Here is a 16,025-nt window from a genome sequence, read left to right as displayed (position 1 = left end):
TGTCGTGAGTCGGACACCCGTACCGTTAGCGGATATTCGCTTCGGAAATTGGGAGGTAAGACCGCTCGAGGCCAACCGAAATTCGTATCCCATCGAATTTTATCGAGAATGCAATATATACCTGAACGAATTATAGTTTTCAATATCGAATTTTTTACAGCGTATGGGCTCTGCGACCATGCTTCGAAGAAGAGTCGTTCTCTCCAGGTTGAGCGACGGTTTAAAAAAAAAAAAAGGATTCAGTATCAGGGTATCCTCGTCGTTTCCTTAATATAAAAATAAAAAAGAAAAATACGATTACCCTGAACGGTGGATCACTTGGCTCGTGGGTCGATGAAGAACGCAGCTAATTGCGCGTCAACGTGTGAACTGCAGGACACATGAACATCGACATTTCGAACGCACATTGCGGTCCACGGATACAATTCCTGGACCACGCCTGGCTGAGGGTCGTTCACGTAACCCAAATACTGCTTGCGTTGCGTATCGTTACTCTTCGTACATTTGATCCTTTTTTCTCTCTTTTTGTAATCCCCGCCGTCGTTCTTTAAAATCGAACGTTTCCGAGTCGGGTGTCAAAAATCGAGGAAAGGACAAGTTACAAGGAGGAAGATGCGCGACGTACGAGCGATTGTTGGACGTTCGTTGGCGTTCGTCGCGGTCGTGACCGAGACTACAGAATCGAAATGCATGTGCTAGCGTGTGGTATGTAACAATGAAAAATGTCACGGACCTGCGTGAGTGTTCTCGGTGTCGTGAGTCGTCCGTTTTACGTAACGGATGACCGCCCGTGTTTCACCGCTTCGTGCTCGTTTTCAACGTTATTTCGTACCCGCCACTGCTTCGATTCGTCCGTCTTTGGATCACGATTACATACCGCGCCCCTAACGTCGTCTGAAATTAATATTTCTGCGATACTGTGAGAAAGGATAAAATATGGGAGTTTAATATCGAGAGAGGAGGAAGAGAGATCCCTTGATGGCGCGTGATGATTGCCGTTCGTCGAGATTGTTAAAGAAAAGAGAGAGAGAAGAGCCCCAGGAATCGGAATACCCACTCCGTTCCTTCGTGTGTGTCATACTCTGTCGGAACTATCCGCTGGACCGTCACATCAACGTGCACGCGAGTCCTTAAGCGATACGTTTTCGTACCAGAGATCGAAGACTCCACGGAGATAATAGGATACGTAAGATGAGGACGAGTACGATTCTCTTTGGCGAGGCTTTTCTTTCGTTTTTCTTTTTCCTTTTCGAGACGACAAATTATGGCATCTCCGCGCAGAGGAAGAGAAATTTCCTGAATCTAGTGTTGGTCATCCCATGCCTTTTTCGTTGTCTATCGCCGGACCGCATGTCCATGTCGGTCGTCAGTCCCCGGAAACGGCTCGTGATATTTTCCTTGCGTGAGTTTCACTTTGCCTCATTTTGTTTTTTCTCTTTTCTCTGTACAGCAGTAAAGAGACTCGTGCACGCCTCGACGTACCATCCCCGGCCTGTTCATCGTCTTTGATGGATCAGGGTATTATAATCGGGTTGAGCTTCGAAGGCGTGTATCGGTGATTTCGATCTCTGTACAGATGAGAAAACGACGGAGGTTTTAAAAAGTAGGAACCGCTGGAATTGTCAACGGAAGCTAAAATAGAGGACGGGCGTTAAAACAAAACCGATATTCGGACATCTTGCGTGAGTCTGGACTCGAACATGAATACGACATACGATAATTGGCACTATGGTGCGGTGCATATTTAAAACACTACGATTGCAAAAAAGGAAATATTCTTCTTCTTCTTCGCAATAATACTCTTTTCTTTCATTACCTTCTTTTTATTTTTTTCTCTCTGGCTGTAACTTCATCGTACAAATAAAAAAAAAAGAGAGTAAGTTCGACTCATTGGGATTTTGCGTCGGGACGTAAATAAAAAGTTACTCGTTGGTACAATCGAGATCGGGATGTGCGAGCATAACGATTGATGGGGATGATACAGTGCCTCCACATCGAGCCGACCCGACCGTTGTCCATACGAGAATTTCCCCGCCTGCCTGAAATTTCGAACGATGAGAGTCGATGTCTCTTTATGTATCGATGCAAGGATACGTACCAATAATATACATGGGAGAGAAAAAAGAAGGGGAAAAGTATTTGTAATACGAAAAGAAAGGAGAGATATCTAGCGAAGACGCAAGGGAAAAATTCTTCTTCCATTTCGAATTTTTATTTTTTTTTCCTTTTTCCTCCTTCTATTCGAATTTAATTAAAAAAAAAGGAGGGAAGAAAAGGAAAAAATATAACCTTCTCTCGTTAACTTTCTTATTCTTCTCGTTGGTACACGCTACATGTCACGAATATATTTCGTGTTATACGTAGAGACGACCTCAGAGTAGGCGAGATTACCCGCTGAATTTAAGCATATTAATAAGCGGAGGAAAAGAAACTAACAAGGATTTCCTTAGTAGCGGCGAGCGAACAGGAATGAGCCCAGCACTGAATCCCGCGGTACCGCCGCTGGGAAATGTAGTGTTCGGGAGGATCCGTTTATCCCGTGACGTCGAACTGCGTCCAAGTCCATCTTGAATGGGGCCATTTACCCGTAGAGGGTGCCAGGCCCGTAGTGACCGGTACGCGTTTCGGGAGGATCTCTCCTTAGAGTCGGGTTGCTTGAGATTGCAGCCCTAAGTGGGTGGTAAACTCCATCTAAGGCTAAATACTACCACGAGACCGATAGCGAACAAGTACCGTGAGGGAAAGTTGAAAAGAACTTTGAAGAGAGAGTTCAAGAGTACGTGAAACCGTTCAGGGGTAAACCTGAGAAACCCAAAAGATCGAATGGGGAGATTCATCGGCAACGATGCTGGCTCCCGTTGGTGCGCGATGCTCCGGATGAATCCTCGTGGTTCATCGGCGAGGGCACACCACCTTCGGCTTGAATGTTCCGGCATCGTAGTCGTGCACTTCTCCCCTAGTAGAACGTCGCGACCCGTTGTGTGTCGGTCTACGGCCCGAGAGGGCGCCTGTCGCGTCGCTTCGCGCGCACGCGGCAGACCCTCGGTCGCCTGGCCGGCTGCACGACGGTACTCGCACGGTATCGGGCCGCAACCAATCCATTTTTTCGAATGTGTGTGCGTCAGGCCCGCCGCAAGCTCGGTCAGTTCTTACCCGGAGGCACGGACCTGGTGCCGTCCCCGGGCCTGGCCAGCTGTTAGCAGGCGGTGTCCTTGGACTGGCCAAGACTCGAATTACCGGTCGGCGACGCTATTGCTTTGGGTACTCTCAGGACCCGTCTTGAAACACGGACCAAGGAGTCTAACATGTGCGCGAGTCATTGGGATGCAAAAACCTAAAGGCGAAATGAAAGTGAAGATCGGACTTTGTGCCGATCGAGGGAGGATGGGCCGCGTTACTATGCGGCCCCGCACTCCCGGGGCGTCTCGTTCTCATTGCGAGAAGAGGCGCACCTAGAGCGTACACGTTGGGACCCGAAAGATGGTGAACTATGCCTGGTCAGGACGAAGTCAGGGGAAACCCTGATGGAGGTCCGTAGCGATTCTGACGTGCAAATCGATCGTCGGAATATTCTAAAGAACATTCTGAGGATCCAGATAAGGACCACGTTTTGCAGTATTTTATAGGTTTCTTTTTCCTAAAGAGATCAGCAATGATAAGGAATCGTGCTTCTTCATAACATCGTAAAGCTACTTATGTAAGTTGGCAGTGTGTAAGCAAATTGGATGAATTTTTTCCTAATAAAAAAAAACAAAAAGTATTTATAATATTTGTACATTCAATTGTTCATTTTTATATGTGTTATATTATACTAGATTTTTCGAAAATATTTTACATAAAGAATACGTCATGTTTTATAATATTCGTTTCCATTAATAAGATTTTATAATTTTTTTCACAATATTTTTTTGTAGCAATTTTTTTTATAAAAAATCATCAATTGAAACAGATATTAAAATTTCACTTTTTCGTATTAAAATATTAAATGATTTTTTTAAATATTGATGCAAAAATGGCAATAGTTTATTGTATTAAGATTATGATTACTTATTAAGATTATTAATCGAATAGAAGGTTATATTGAAGTATTACATTAAAGTATTTATATAAAAAATTAAGTAAATTCTGTTTCTATATCAATCATTGATCGATAAAGTACCGATATTGCTAAATATAATCACGATTCAAAGGATCCAAAATTTTAAATTCGGGAATATTAAAATTTTATGTTATATCTAATTGATTTATTAAATTTATTAATTTAAAAGATATTTAATTTTATGTTTTTTAAAATTATTTTGTGATTCTTAAAAATATCTAAAAATATTAATTTCATCTTTTGTCAATTTTATGCCAATATAATATAAATGAAAATTTGTCAAATGATATTTATAAGTCTTAAAATATGTTGAATTGTTATTTAAATTAATAGAACATTTAATAATAATCGTTGATAAAAATTAATATGAGTATATTAATAATATTACTATTATATTTATAATTTACTTAATTTTATATCTAATTTGCTTAATATATATGATATCACTACATATAATTCTTTATAGTCATAGATAATAGAAAATATTAAAAATATTGAGAGTTACCTATTATTTGAGGTATCTTTATTAAATAATATTACAAAATTACAAAATTTTATATATTGCTGTAAAATCATCAAACATATTTTGCAATTTGAAGAACATGTTGATTGTTGAAAATGAAATCAAAAACAAAATAGAATAGTCTTTATTTTCTAAAAAAATGAGCAAATCAAATTTTATAAAGATATAATAATTAATATTTTTGTTATTGTTATTAATATTTATGGAATATTCTCAAAATATTATTATTGACTATTGTATTATTATTGTATTGCTATTTATTTATACTAAAATTGCGCACAAAGAGCATTGTTTATTTCTATATTTGAAATTTTATATTATCATCAAAAATAATAGGAAAATTACAAGATAGATTATAATATAATAATTTAAAAATTTTTTTAAATATCAAATATTTATTTATATTAATTGGTCACATTTTAATGTATTTAAAAGTAAGAATTAAATGTATTGACAATATCATCCGATATTATGAAAAAAATTAATGTGAAAGAACTATCTTTGTTATTCTATTTGCTTTCGTAAATACCATTCGTCGATCTACACATATACGCACAAAAACAAAAAATAATGATATTAAAAGAGAATCTAAAAAAAACTTTAATTTTCAAGAGATTACCATAGAACTCGGTAAAATGTTTAATTAAAATTCAATTTCTTGTATATTATAATATTATTATATAGTATACAATTCAAGAAGTATATAAAAATTATAAACTTTAAAGAAAATGAAAATAGCTAATCATTACCAATCATAGATTATAAAACAGAATTGTTATTAAATAAAAAAGTATAGGATTTTATTAATCAAAATCGATTAGAGATATTAAAATGAATGAATCCTAATTAAAAATAACAATTAAAACCACAGTTTCTTGATGAAAGATATTCTGTATATTTTCATAGCCAATAAAGAAAAAGAGATTTAGATTGCACTGTAAAATTACATTAAGAATCTATCAAAGTAAGGTTCGTTATTTTCTTCAAAAATATTCAAAATCTAAAACTCTTGGAAATATAAAAAAATGTAATCGACTTATATAATCAGTTAGAAGTAATTGAAGAAGTTATCAATGATATATTTTTTCATGATAATGCTGTATAATTTATCGGAATCTTATAATTATTTAATAAATATTTTTAAAAACAAACTCGAACAAAAATTAAAATTTTTTTCAATGCTAAATTAAAGAAAAAATAAAGAACGAATATCATAGATTGAATTATCTGAAACAAGTTACCATATTTTTATATAGTATAAAGAAATTACAAATTAGTTCTAATCCAAGAAAAGAAAATTCATTCGAGCTAAAATTATTTTTGTAAAAGAGAAAATATAAAATCTGAAAGCAAAAGAAAGAAAAGATAAAGAAATAAAGAAAAAGATAATAACAGTGAATTTTCTTTCAATGCAAATTTGTATATAATCGTCAAATGAATAATATGTTGATTCAAAAAGAATAAGTCACCTGACAAATAAAATAAAAAATTTTTTATTTTCTATAAATAGTGCAACAAGTATTAAAACGATCACAATTAGAAGATATAAGTAGTATTAAATATTTAAATAAATTCAATGTAGGAAGAATTATTATTACATTATTACAGTAAAATATATAACATTATGTATAATATTATACGAAAATTAACTATCAGTTGAAAAAATGATTGATGATCATTTCGAAATAAAGTTTAGTGATAATAATTGCAATAACTATTTATATAAATTAGATCAAATAATTTATAATTTATAAATATATGAATGAACAAAACGTTAACATATTAAATGCACAATCAAAAACAATTGCATACATTCTTAATAGTACAGAAAATTAGAAAAAAAGAATTCGGATTATTATGTGCAGAATAATTAAAAAAGATTAATGTTAAACAGAAATTGAAAACTATGATATGACATTCAAAAAAAGAATAAAAATATCAAATAAATTTAAGAACTTTACTCGATATAATGCACTTTGATGTATTATAATGCGATACAAATAAATTCAAGCAATAAAAAAAATACGTATCCATTAATGATTTTAATGGATGTATTGAAATTCAATTATTAGCATATAATCGAAAGTATGTAAAAACGTTAAAAAATATATATGGCGTTTAAAAAAAAGTTTAATTAATTTAATTAAAAGCCATTTAATTAGCTATAGAATATAAAGAAAAGAAGTATATTAATGATGAATCAATAAATTATTTAAAGAATTAAGGAATAAAAGTGGAATTCACTGTAACAGAATGGAACAGCAAAAAAAAAAAAAAAAAAGAAAAAAATATTGAGGTGAAACAATAATAACGGCAATTTTTCTATAAAACAAATTATTTATTACATCATAAGATATCGTGAATATTTATGTATTTGATATTTGATAAAATCATATTTTAATTATATGCATTTAAATATATTTAAATTATGCATAAAACATATTTAGAAATTTTAAAAGAACGTAAATGAAAATTAGATAACAAAATTAAGAAATTACACTGGGATATAATGAGAGATTCAAAATCGCTTAATAGATTTAAAGACAAATAAAAATGAATCGAGTATTATTTTTTTCAATAATATAAAAATGCAAATTAAAAGAATTTCGAAAAAAAAATATGATTATGAAAATAAAAAGATATAGAATTAGAAATGATAAAACATGTGATAAAATAACTGAATAGAATGCATAGAATAAAGAAAATGAAAATATTCTGAAATCATCTAAATATAAACTGTTTGCGAGCCTTATTCACGAGATTTATAAACATTACATTCGGAAAAATTTTTCATATAAAAATTCTTTTTGTTTTTACCGCGCACGAGTCTCTGTTGAGTTTAAACAAGAACGATGTGATGTGAGAAGATTGTCTTTGAGAATTTAGCCAATACTTATAATTGTATATTTCTGACATATTTCAGACCAGCTGAACCGATCCTAACGATAGCATATTTCAAATACGGCTGATTCAAAGACAAAACAAATAATATTGCTCTAATTCCGCGAATCTAATAAGAGAGATGCGCCGATCTGTTTATCATAAAATCTTTTTATACAGATCACCGCGCAAGCGAGGAATTTCTTTGAATTTGATGGATATCAATTGCGAATCGGCAGCGATATTATTAGTTATTGGTGTATTCTACCGAGAAATTTTGACCCAATTAAATTAAAAAAGGATTTTTCTGAAGGCACGCACGTCTCGTTAAGAAGATTTCATTGTGAACACATCATAGTCCGACTGCCGGATACAGTTACATTAGTTTCATTCTAACATTTCACTGTGCTCTGATCCTGGAATATAATTATTTGCTACGATTTTATGAAAAACCCAATTTTCTAATTGACGCAAGAACTACTTATACAGTCCATTCATTTTTAAGAAATATATATTTGTTGCAAATCTGTCGAAAGGCATTTTCAACTATTAGTTTACATTCACTAAAACCATTACAATATTATTATTGCGGATGCGAACATAAACAAAAGCGTACATCTTTAAAATTCAATAGATAAGTATCAAAAATGTAACCGAATCTAGATCAATGAATGTAATATTATTAAAGTTAATATTATTAAAGTATTATTAAAGTTAATATTAAGTAATATTATTAAAGCATTAAATGAAAATATGCTTTTCCTTACTAATAATTGTGGAAAATAATGTGGAAAATAACAGAGTATTAGCTTTCGAAAGCTAAACTATTTGGATATTTCATTCAAATTAAAATATGATATGGATAGAAATATAATTAGATATAAAATGACAATAATAACTTTAGAATATAATGAATATTATAAAATGAAATATGAAAAAATAGTAGCATGCTTAATAACGTTCTTGTAAAAAATGACGCATTTATTAATAGAAATGATATGGAAAAATATTAATTTTCCATTGCAAAAAAAAAAGAAAAAAAATTTTATAAATTTTGTATTAACTGAGTAATAATAATCAAATTTCAAATTGGAATATATTAACAAATAAATATTTATAAAATATTATGCAATTAAATATAAGAATTAGAAAGGAAATTATTATATCCTCAATATGTTTATGTCGTCATTTATTATAAATTTATAGATGAATATTACTAACAAATATATTTTAGTGTTACATTTTTTTGAAATTGATTATTATAATAGCACAATATGTGTGATAGTTTGATCGAAAGTTTATGTCTCAATTTTAATGATTATAATGATTGTGATCATAATTATTTTAAATTCATTTTTTCAGATATTTACATAAAATTATTGTTATTATTGAATTTTGACTATTTATTTACGACCGTGTGTGCGTTTGTGATAATATTAATGTATAATCGCTTATTTACTGTCCGTATACTTTGCAATTATCGGTATTTAAAGTACATATATATATATATATATATATATATATATATATATATATATATATTAAATATATGTTAATAAAACTAATATCACATTTTGTGCATTTTATTTGCGAAATTTTTAAATATATAAAATACAAAAATAATGTATAAAAGTTCAAAATTATAATAACTGAATTTCCAATAATAACAATATTAATTTATTTATTTCACTAATATTATTACATTGTTCATTGCAATTTCGAAGGATTTATAAAATATCTAGTCTCTATTAATAAATATTGAAAATGATATTAATTGATCCATTATGTAAACAAAAGAAATGTTAATATTTTAATACATATTTTATATATATATATATAAAATAAACAGGTTTCTATATAATAATAGCAATCATTTTTGTAATTATTGTAAAATGAATACCAACTATATATACAGAAAATAATTATATATATCGGTATACAATAGACTCCTGTAATCGCAAAGAGACCGGATAGTGGAATTTTCGTATAATAAAACAATTACTTTCTTTTGCATTAAACATTATTTATTCAAATAGAAATGAAAAAAATTGATAGTTTCTTTCAACATCTAAGGATCCTATATCTTTTTAGCAGGCAAGTCACATAAATGTTTTACAAGCAGCTGCGTAAGGAATTACATTTCTGTTGCGCCTCAAACCATCGAATCTATATTCTGTATATAATTTTCAATATTGCCTTTCTATTTTTTAATATCTGTGATTCCAGATTTCCCAATATTATATATTCTTGCTAATTTGTTGCACTTTCACCACTTTCAAGATTTTTAATTATTTTGTATTTCTTTTGTTGAATAGTTAAAACTACGTTTTCGATTACTTGCTATTGTGATATCGTTCTCTGCTTCAGAATTGATATGTTTACATTTAATTGGTTGAACACAAGAAAGTATTTATTATATTTATTATATTTATTATATTTATATTTGTTATTATGTTTGTAATTGTGTTATTGTGTTTATAATTTAAGTATAATTAAGTATATTATATTTAAACATTGCTACAAAACGTTGTATGGAAAACATACGGATAATAGAACGTCCGTATATTAAGATATTCGGATAATAGAAAGTATAGATATGAGAATCTTTGTATTATTATATTACTGTACCAAAAAATTATTATCCCAAATTTTGTTCTCTATATATAAGAATATCGAAATTAAAGAGAAGATACTTTTTCTACAATTATTTTAAATAACCTTTTTTTTAATGTAATTGGAAAAGTTTTATTTTTTAAATTATTCGCAAAAAATTTTGATATTGTATAATTGAATTTTGCCCATTTATATGAATATAATAATATCTTTTCTTATATTGCATATTCTTCTACAATATAAAACATATTATATTACATATAAATTGTAAAGTTCATATTTTTAAATATAATTAATAAATTAATAAAGTAATTAATAAATTTAATTTGTAAATACAATTGAATAAATAATTAGATGAATAATTATTACAGTATAAGCAATCAAATTTTAATTTAATTTAATTAAAATTAATTCATAAGACTATAAAACAAAAATTTTTGTTTCATTATATTATTTTAATTATTAGATTTTTTACTGAATTTGAGTTGAATAAATTAAATTAAAATAGATTATCAAAATATCAAAAAATATATTTAACTATGTTCAAAAATTGAGAAATTCAACATTTTATTTATACTTTATTAAACTATGAAAAAAAAATATTATAATCGCATATATTATAGATGATTATAGATGATTTCTTCGGATCGGTAGAGATCCCTTAAAGAAAAATAATTACAAAATTGATTTTATATGTAATTTTTAATATCAATTTTTTGTTTTCCTTTGTTACAAAAAACAATAATCTAAAATGAATCATAAGTTATAAATGTGTCGTTTTTTTAAAAAAAAAGAGAATACTTATATTTTAATAATACTCTTGTTTATAGAATGATTTATTGTGAGACACATATTTATAGAATATATTTCTTTGTATGTTACAAATTTACAAGATGATTTTTTTATTAAATATGTATTTACAAAATAAATGAATTTTCTTAATTCTAATTTTAAAATCTGTTCTATTGATAAATCTAGTTCTATTGATAGAAGAGAACTTCCTGAGTTCATTATATATATCGTAATAAAAGAAACATGTTATATACAAGATTTTTATTACCAGTTCAATGCAATTTTTAATAACCAAATTATTTATATCAAGTTTGCTTCGCATTAAAAAAAAATATCGCCATTTTATATTGATTGTGTTCACATTTTAAAAAAATTTATATGTTATTGTTTGATTAAAATCTGTGATGAAAATCCATGAACATATTCTAATTTTTGTCATAAAATTTATTATATAGAAATTTTGTCACCATAGATATAATAAAATTGTGCAATCTTGCATGTAGTAATCTCTTAATGTATTATAATATTATATTATATTATAATATATATATATATATATATATATATATATATATATATATATATATATTATATATATATATATTATAATGTATTATAATATAAGCATAGAAATTTTTTTTCAATAGAATATTTAATTATAAATAATATTAAGAAATAGATTTGAAAATTCTAAAAATCATTAAATAGTTTTAAAAAAAATATATATTAAAAATAATATTTATATAAAAATGTATAATATAATATAAAATATAATATAAAAAAATTATTTTGTAAATGAGCAATTTATAAAAAAAGAGATATTCTATAAATAAAATGAATTTAAATAAACGTAAAATTAAAAAACAGTACGTTTATGACCCAATTTTTTTTTAATCTTTTCGTAATGCATATTATATAATAGAATAAAAAAATATTTTGATTTTGAAAATTGTGCTCCAATTCAATTTTGATAATGATTTTTAATGATTGTTCCACTGAAAATGCAATATTATGTCGCAAGACCAATGATCAAATGTCAAATCAACAATTAAAATGACAAATAATTTTTCATAATTTTTCTTTATATGCAGAATTCAATAATATATAAAAATATATAAAAATAATCTTTCATAAAAGTAAATCAAAATAAATTTTAACATAATTGATATATTAATATTGATCTTATCTCGTTTCTAATGGAATTATTTAAGTAGCAAATATCTAATTCTCGAAGCAAATATAATAATTATTTCTAACTATAAAATCTTAATATTACATATGAATCTATATATTCTGTATATATATATATATATATAAATATCTATATATATATATATATATATATATATATATATATATATATATATATATATATATATATATATATATATAATAATCTATATATATAATATAAAAAATATAATAATTTTATTTCACGATAGAAGTTAATATAGTAGTTATTTATAAAAATAATTTTTGTAGAATATAAAAGAGCCTATATAAAATATCTTATAATTTTTTTATTTGACGTTTTCTTTGACGCTTCTAACAAGTTTGACGATGTTTCTAATTTATTATAAATGAATACGAAATACATATTTCTTAAATAAATTTGGAGAAAAAATATCATGTACTATATTATACTCTGTGCTTATACAAACATATAATAATAACGCTAATCATATTTTAATAAAGGGTGTTTCAAAATTCACGCAAGATTTGAATTTTATGCCATTTGTGCGGTAAAGTATTGTCAAAAAGACAGAAAAAGAAAAAGACAGCGAGACAGCTGATAGTTTAGGATTATTAAAAATGAAACATTATCCGAAAAAATAACGCGTTTTTATTGTTGAGCAATTATAAATTATTTTAAAAATTTTAAAAATAATAAAGGTTTGACAGCTATAGTTCGAACAAAATCATTTTTGATTGATGATGAGAGAATTGTCGTATTTGGAGTTCAAAAAATCCACGAGTAATTATTAAGAAACAAATGCATTCAAAACTTGTCACTATTTGGTGCGGATTTTGGGCTAGAGACATCATCGAACCATTCTTCTTCGAAAATGCGGCTGATTAAGCAATAACAGTTAATGGTGCTCGTTATCGCGATATGATAATCCAGTTTTTTTGTACCTGATATAAATTGCAAGATATGGATATGGATGACATATGGTTTCAACAAGCAATCCGAAAAACAATTCAATTACTGTAAAAATCATTTTCTGATCGTAATTTCCCGTTTTGGTAATCAAAATTAGCCATCCAGATCGTGCGACTTAACGATTGAACTTTTTTCTTAGGATTTTTTGAAGTCTAAAATTTATATCGACAAGCCCACGATCACCCACATCTTGAAGGAGAAAATTGAATGCTGTATCAATGAAATTCAAACATTATACAAAACGATCATGGAAAATTTCACCAGAAGAGTGCATATGTGCCAGCAAAAGCGTGGAGATCATTTATCGATATGCTATTCCATACATAATCTCATACTGTACACTTTATGAATCAATAAATGAAAAATACATGAAAAATTTACAATTTTTAATTGTAAATCTATATTTTCAATCAAAATTACTTCTTGCATGAATTTTGGGACATCTTTTATACACGCATATACTTAAAATAATACCAATATAAACTTGATGCATTAACATTTACAATTTTTATATTTATTGTATTATATTATTCATAAAAATATTTCTCGAATATAATCGTATTTCTTGTTCGTTTTGATTAAAATGTTGTACTTTTTCACGAAATTGTTTGCAATTATTTCAAAATTTACTTTTAGATTATATTATATTAATAATATCTATATCTATCCACTATATGAAACGATCTATATTTCTTCTCTATATTATATAGTATTATTTTACAAAATTACAGAATTCTATATATTGCTATGTATCAAATACCTTGTAATTTGAAGAAAAAAATATTGATGTTGAAAAAAATAGTCTTTATTATAAGAATTCATTATAATTATAAGTTTGCATTTTATGTTATATATTAATTTCGTCTGTACTTGATAATTGATGTATTTCTTTTAATAATTTTTTTTATCTTATTCAATTTGTCTTATTCAAAAATTCTTCAATGATAACAAAGATTAAAAAAATAATATGGTTTTAAAATAAATACATTGTTATGAGTAAATATAAACTAATTCATATGAATAAAAAAGATTTTAAAAAATTCTATTTCCATAATATAATATGCAAAAAAAAAAAAAAAATATAAGAAAAAGAAATGAAAGAACAAAAGTTTTTTTCTTGTAAATTTTGTTGAAAAAAAAATTCTTTCAGAAGAATTTTAGCATTTTATATGTAGAAAAATATAAATTCGATGTGTGATTTTAATATCCTTATATATATATTTTTATATATATATATATATATATATATATATATATATATTTATTTATTGATTTTAATCCATTAACAAGTTCTGTATTACGATAATATGATAAAATTTTATTACAGTTATGGTTTTATTTCAGAAATTTTTCTATCCTATTTTTTTTTGTAATTATTGTCGTTATAGAACGGCGATTACAAATCATCGGCGACACAAACCATCGTTGATTTTCATTAATTCGATGAGAATCTAAAAAAGAAAAAAATTCATTTAAAATTTTATTAATATATATATATATATATGCATCAATGTAAAAATTAAAAAAAATATTAATAATTTACTTGTCATTGTATACATATTTTTTTATAATAGTAAATCGAGAGATACGTTTACTTTGTATATATATTACAATATTACTATATGTATTATATATTTATATTATTATATATATTTATAATATTATATTACATTATAATATATATTCAGTTTTTTTCAACAAATCCGAACTTATAAAATAATTTCAAGTATCGTTATTTGGACGATATTTCTATATTCGTTATATAGAAATATATACATATATCTTTTTCATACTTTTCATATTTTTAATAATTTTTATTAATCATATTTAATTAACATTTCAGAACTTTCTTAACTTTCATAAATATTTCTTGGCAATATCAGAAAACTCATTTATTATCAGTCTAGTTTTGAGCAAGTTTAAATATTGAAAACTATATATTACGAGTGTCGTCAGATGTTTATTATTAACACGTTAACAATCGTTATTTTTGTGAAATATTCATTCATTTGTATTCATCAGAATTTTGGATAATTTTAATTAAATGATATAGTTTCTACACTGTGACATAAATCTTGAACTTGCCAAAATATTTTATTGATAATGTATCAGATTGTTATCTATTAAAATATTCATTCTTAAAAAAAAAAAAATTCGAAAAAATAGAATTATCATTTACACATATTAAATCTTCTTGTCTTTTCAATATAACACATAAAGAAATGAATAGAACAAATGGACAAAAGATCTTAAATGTGTCAAAACTTTTCTTTTTGGATAAATTTAAAATTAGCGTCAAATTCACACTTCAAATTCAATTCATTCATAATCATTCGAGAAACAAAACACAATTCGCAAAATAAAATGCAAAACAATGCATTTATTTAGTGACAGTAAAATACGATTTATATGAATTCACAAAGAAAAATGAAGTCATCAAAAAAATACGATATAGTTATATACATAATCTCAAAAATATCACAAGAATATTGTTATCTAAGTGATTATCTGTAACATCGAATTTGCTCCAATTAAACATTATTTCCAAAAATCGTTATTTGGATGTAATTGAAGTGAGATTGAAGCATTACTGACAAAGTTTCATTTATCATTTCTGTTTAAATAGATTCTATAATTTTTTAACGTTATGAATTTCTAATTTTTCCTAATTATAAAATTTGATTATCAGAATATTAGATTATTGATGCAATATTGAAATAAAAATATAATTTAATATAAAAAATTTATAATATAAGATTATATTTTTATCTCAAAAATCAATTACGAACTCTTTAAATAATTTTATATTAAGGATAATGCATGTATAGAAATATATTTTGCTAAATAAGAATCTTTTTATTTTTTATTAAGGTCATAAATGATAACAAATAGTTGTAAATGAAATGATTTAATATGAATCACTGTAATCAAATCATTTCTATGATTATTCTATG

The 16,025-nt window shown here is 26.4% G+C and overlaps 1 non-coding gene across 1 annotated transcript; it reads left to right on the top strand.

The window, feature by feature from the left end:
• The first annotated feature begins 298 nt into the window (after nt 1-298).
• LOC133667642 (5.8S ribosomal RNA) lies at nt 299-453 on the top strand. Its single transcript, XR_009833300.1, has one exon. It is a non-coding gene; the product is annotated as a 5.8S ribosomal RNA (ribosomal RNA).
• Nucleotides 454-16,025: the final 15,572 nt, after the last annotated feature.

This window comes from Apis cerana, unplaced genomic scaffold, assembly GCF_029169275.1.
Source record: "Apis cerana isolate GH-2021 unplaced genomic scaffold, AcerK_1.0 Chr0_AcerK, whole genome shotgun sequence".
NCBI lineage: Eukaryota > Metazoa > Arthropoda > Insecta > Hymenoptera > Apidae > Apis > Apis cerana.
The sequence above is the reverse complement of the archived record's forward strand: the minus strand, read 5'-3'. Positions and strand labels throughout refer to the sequence as shown.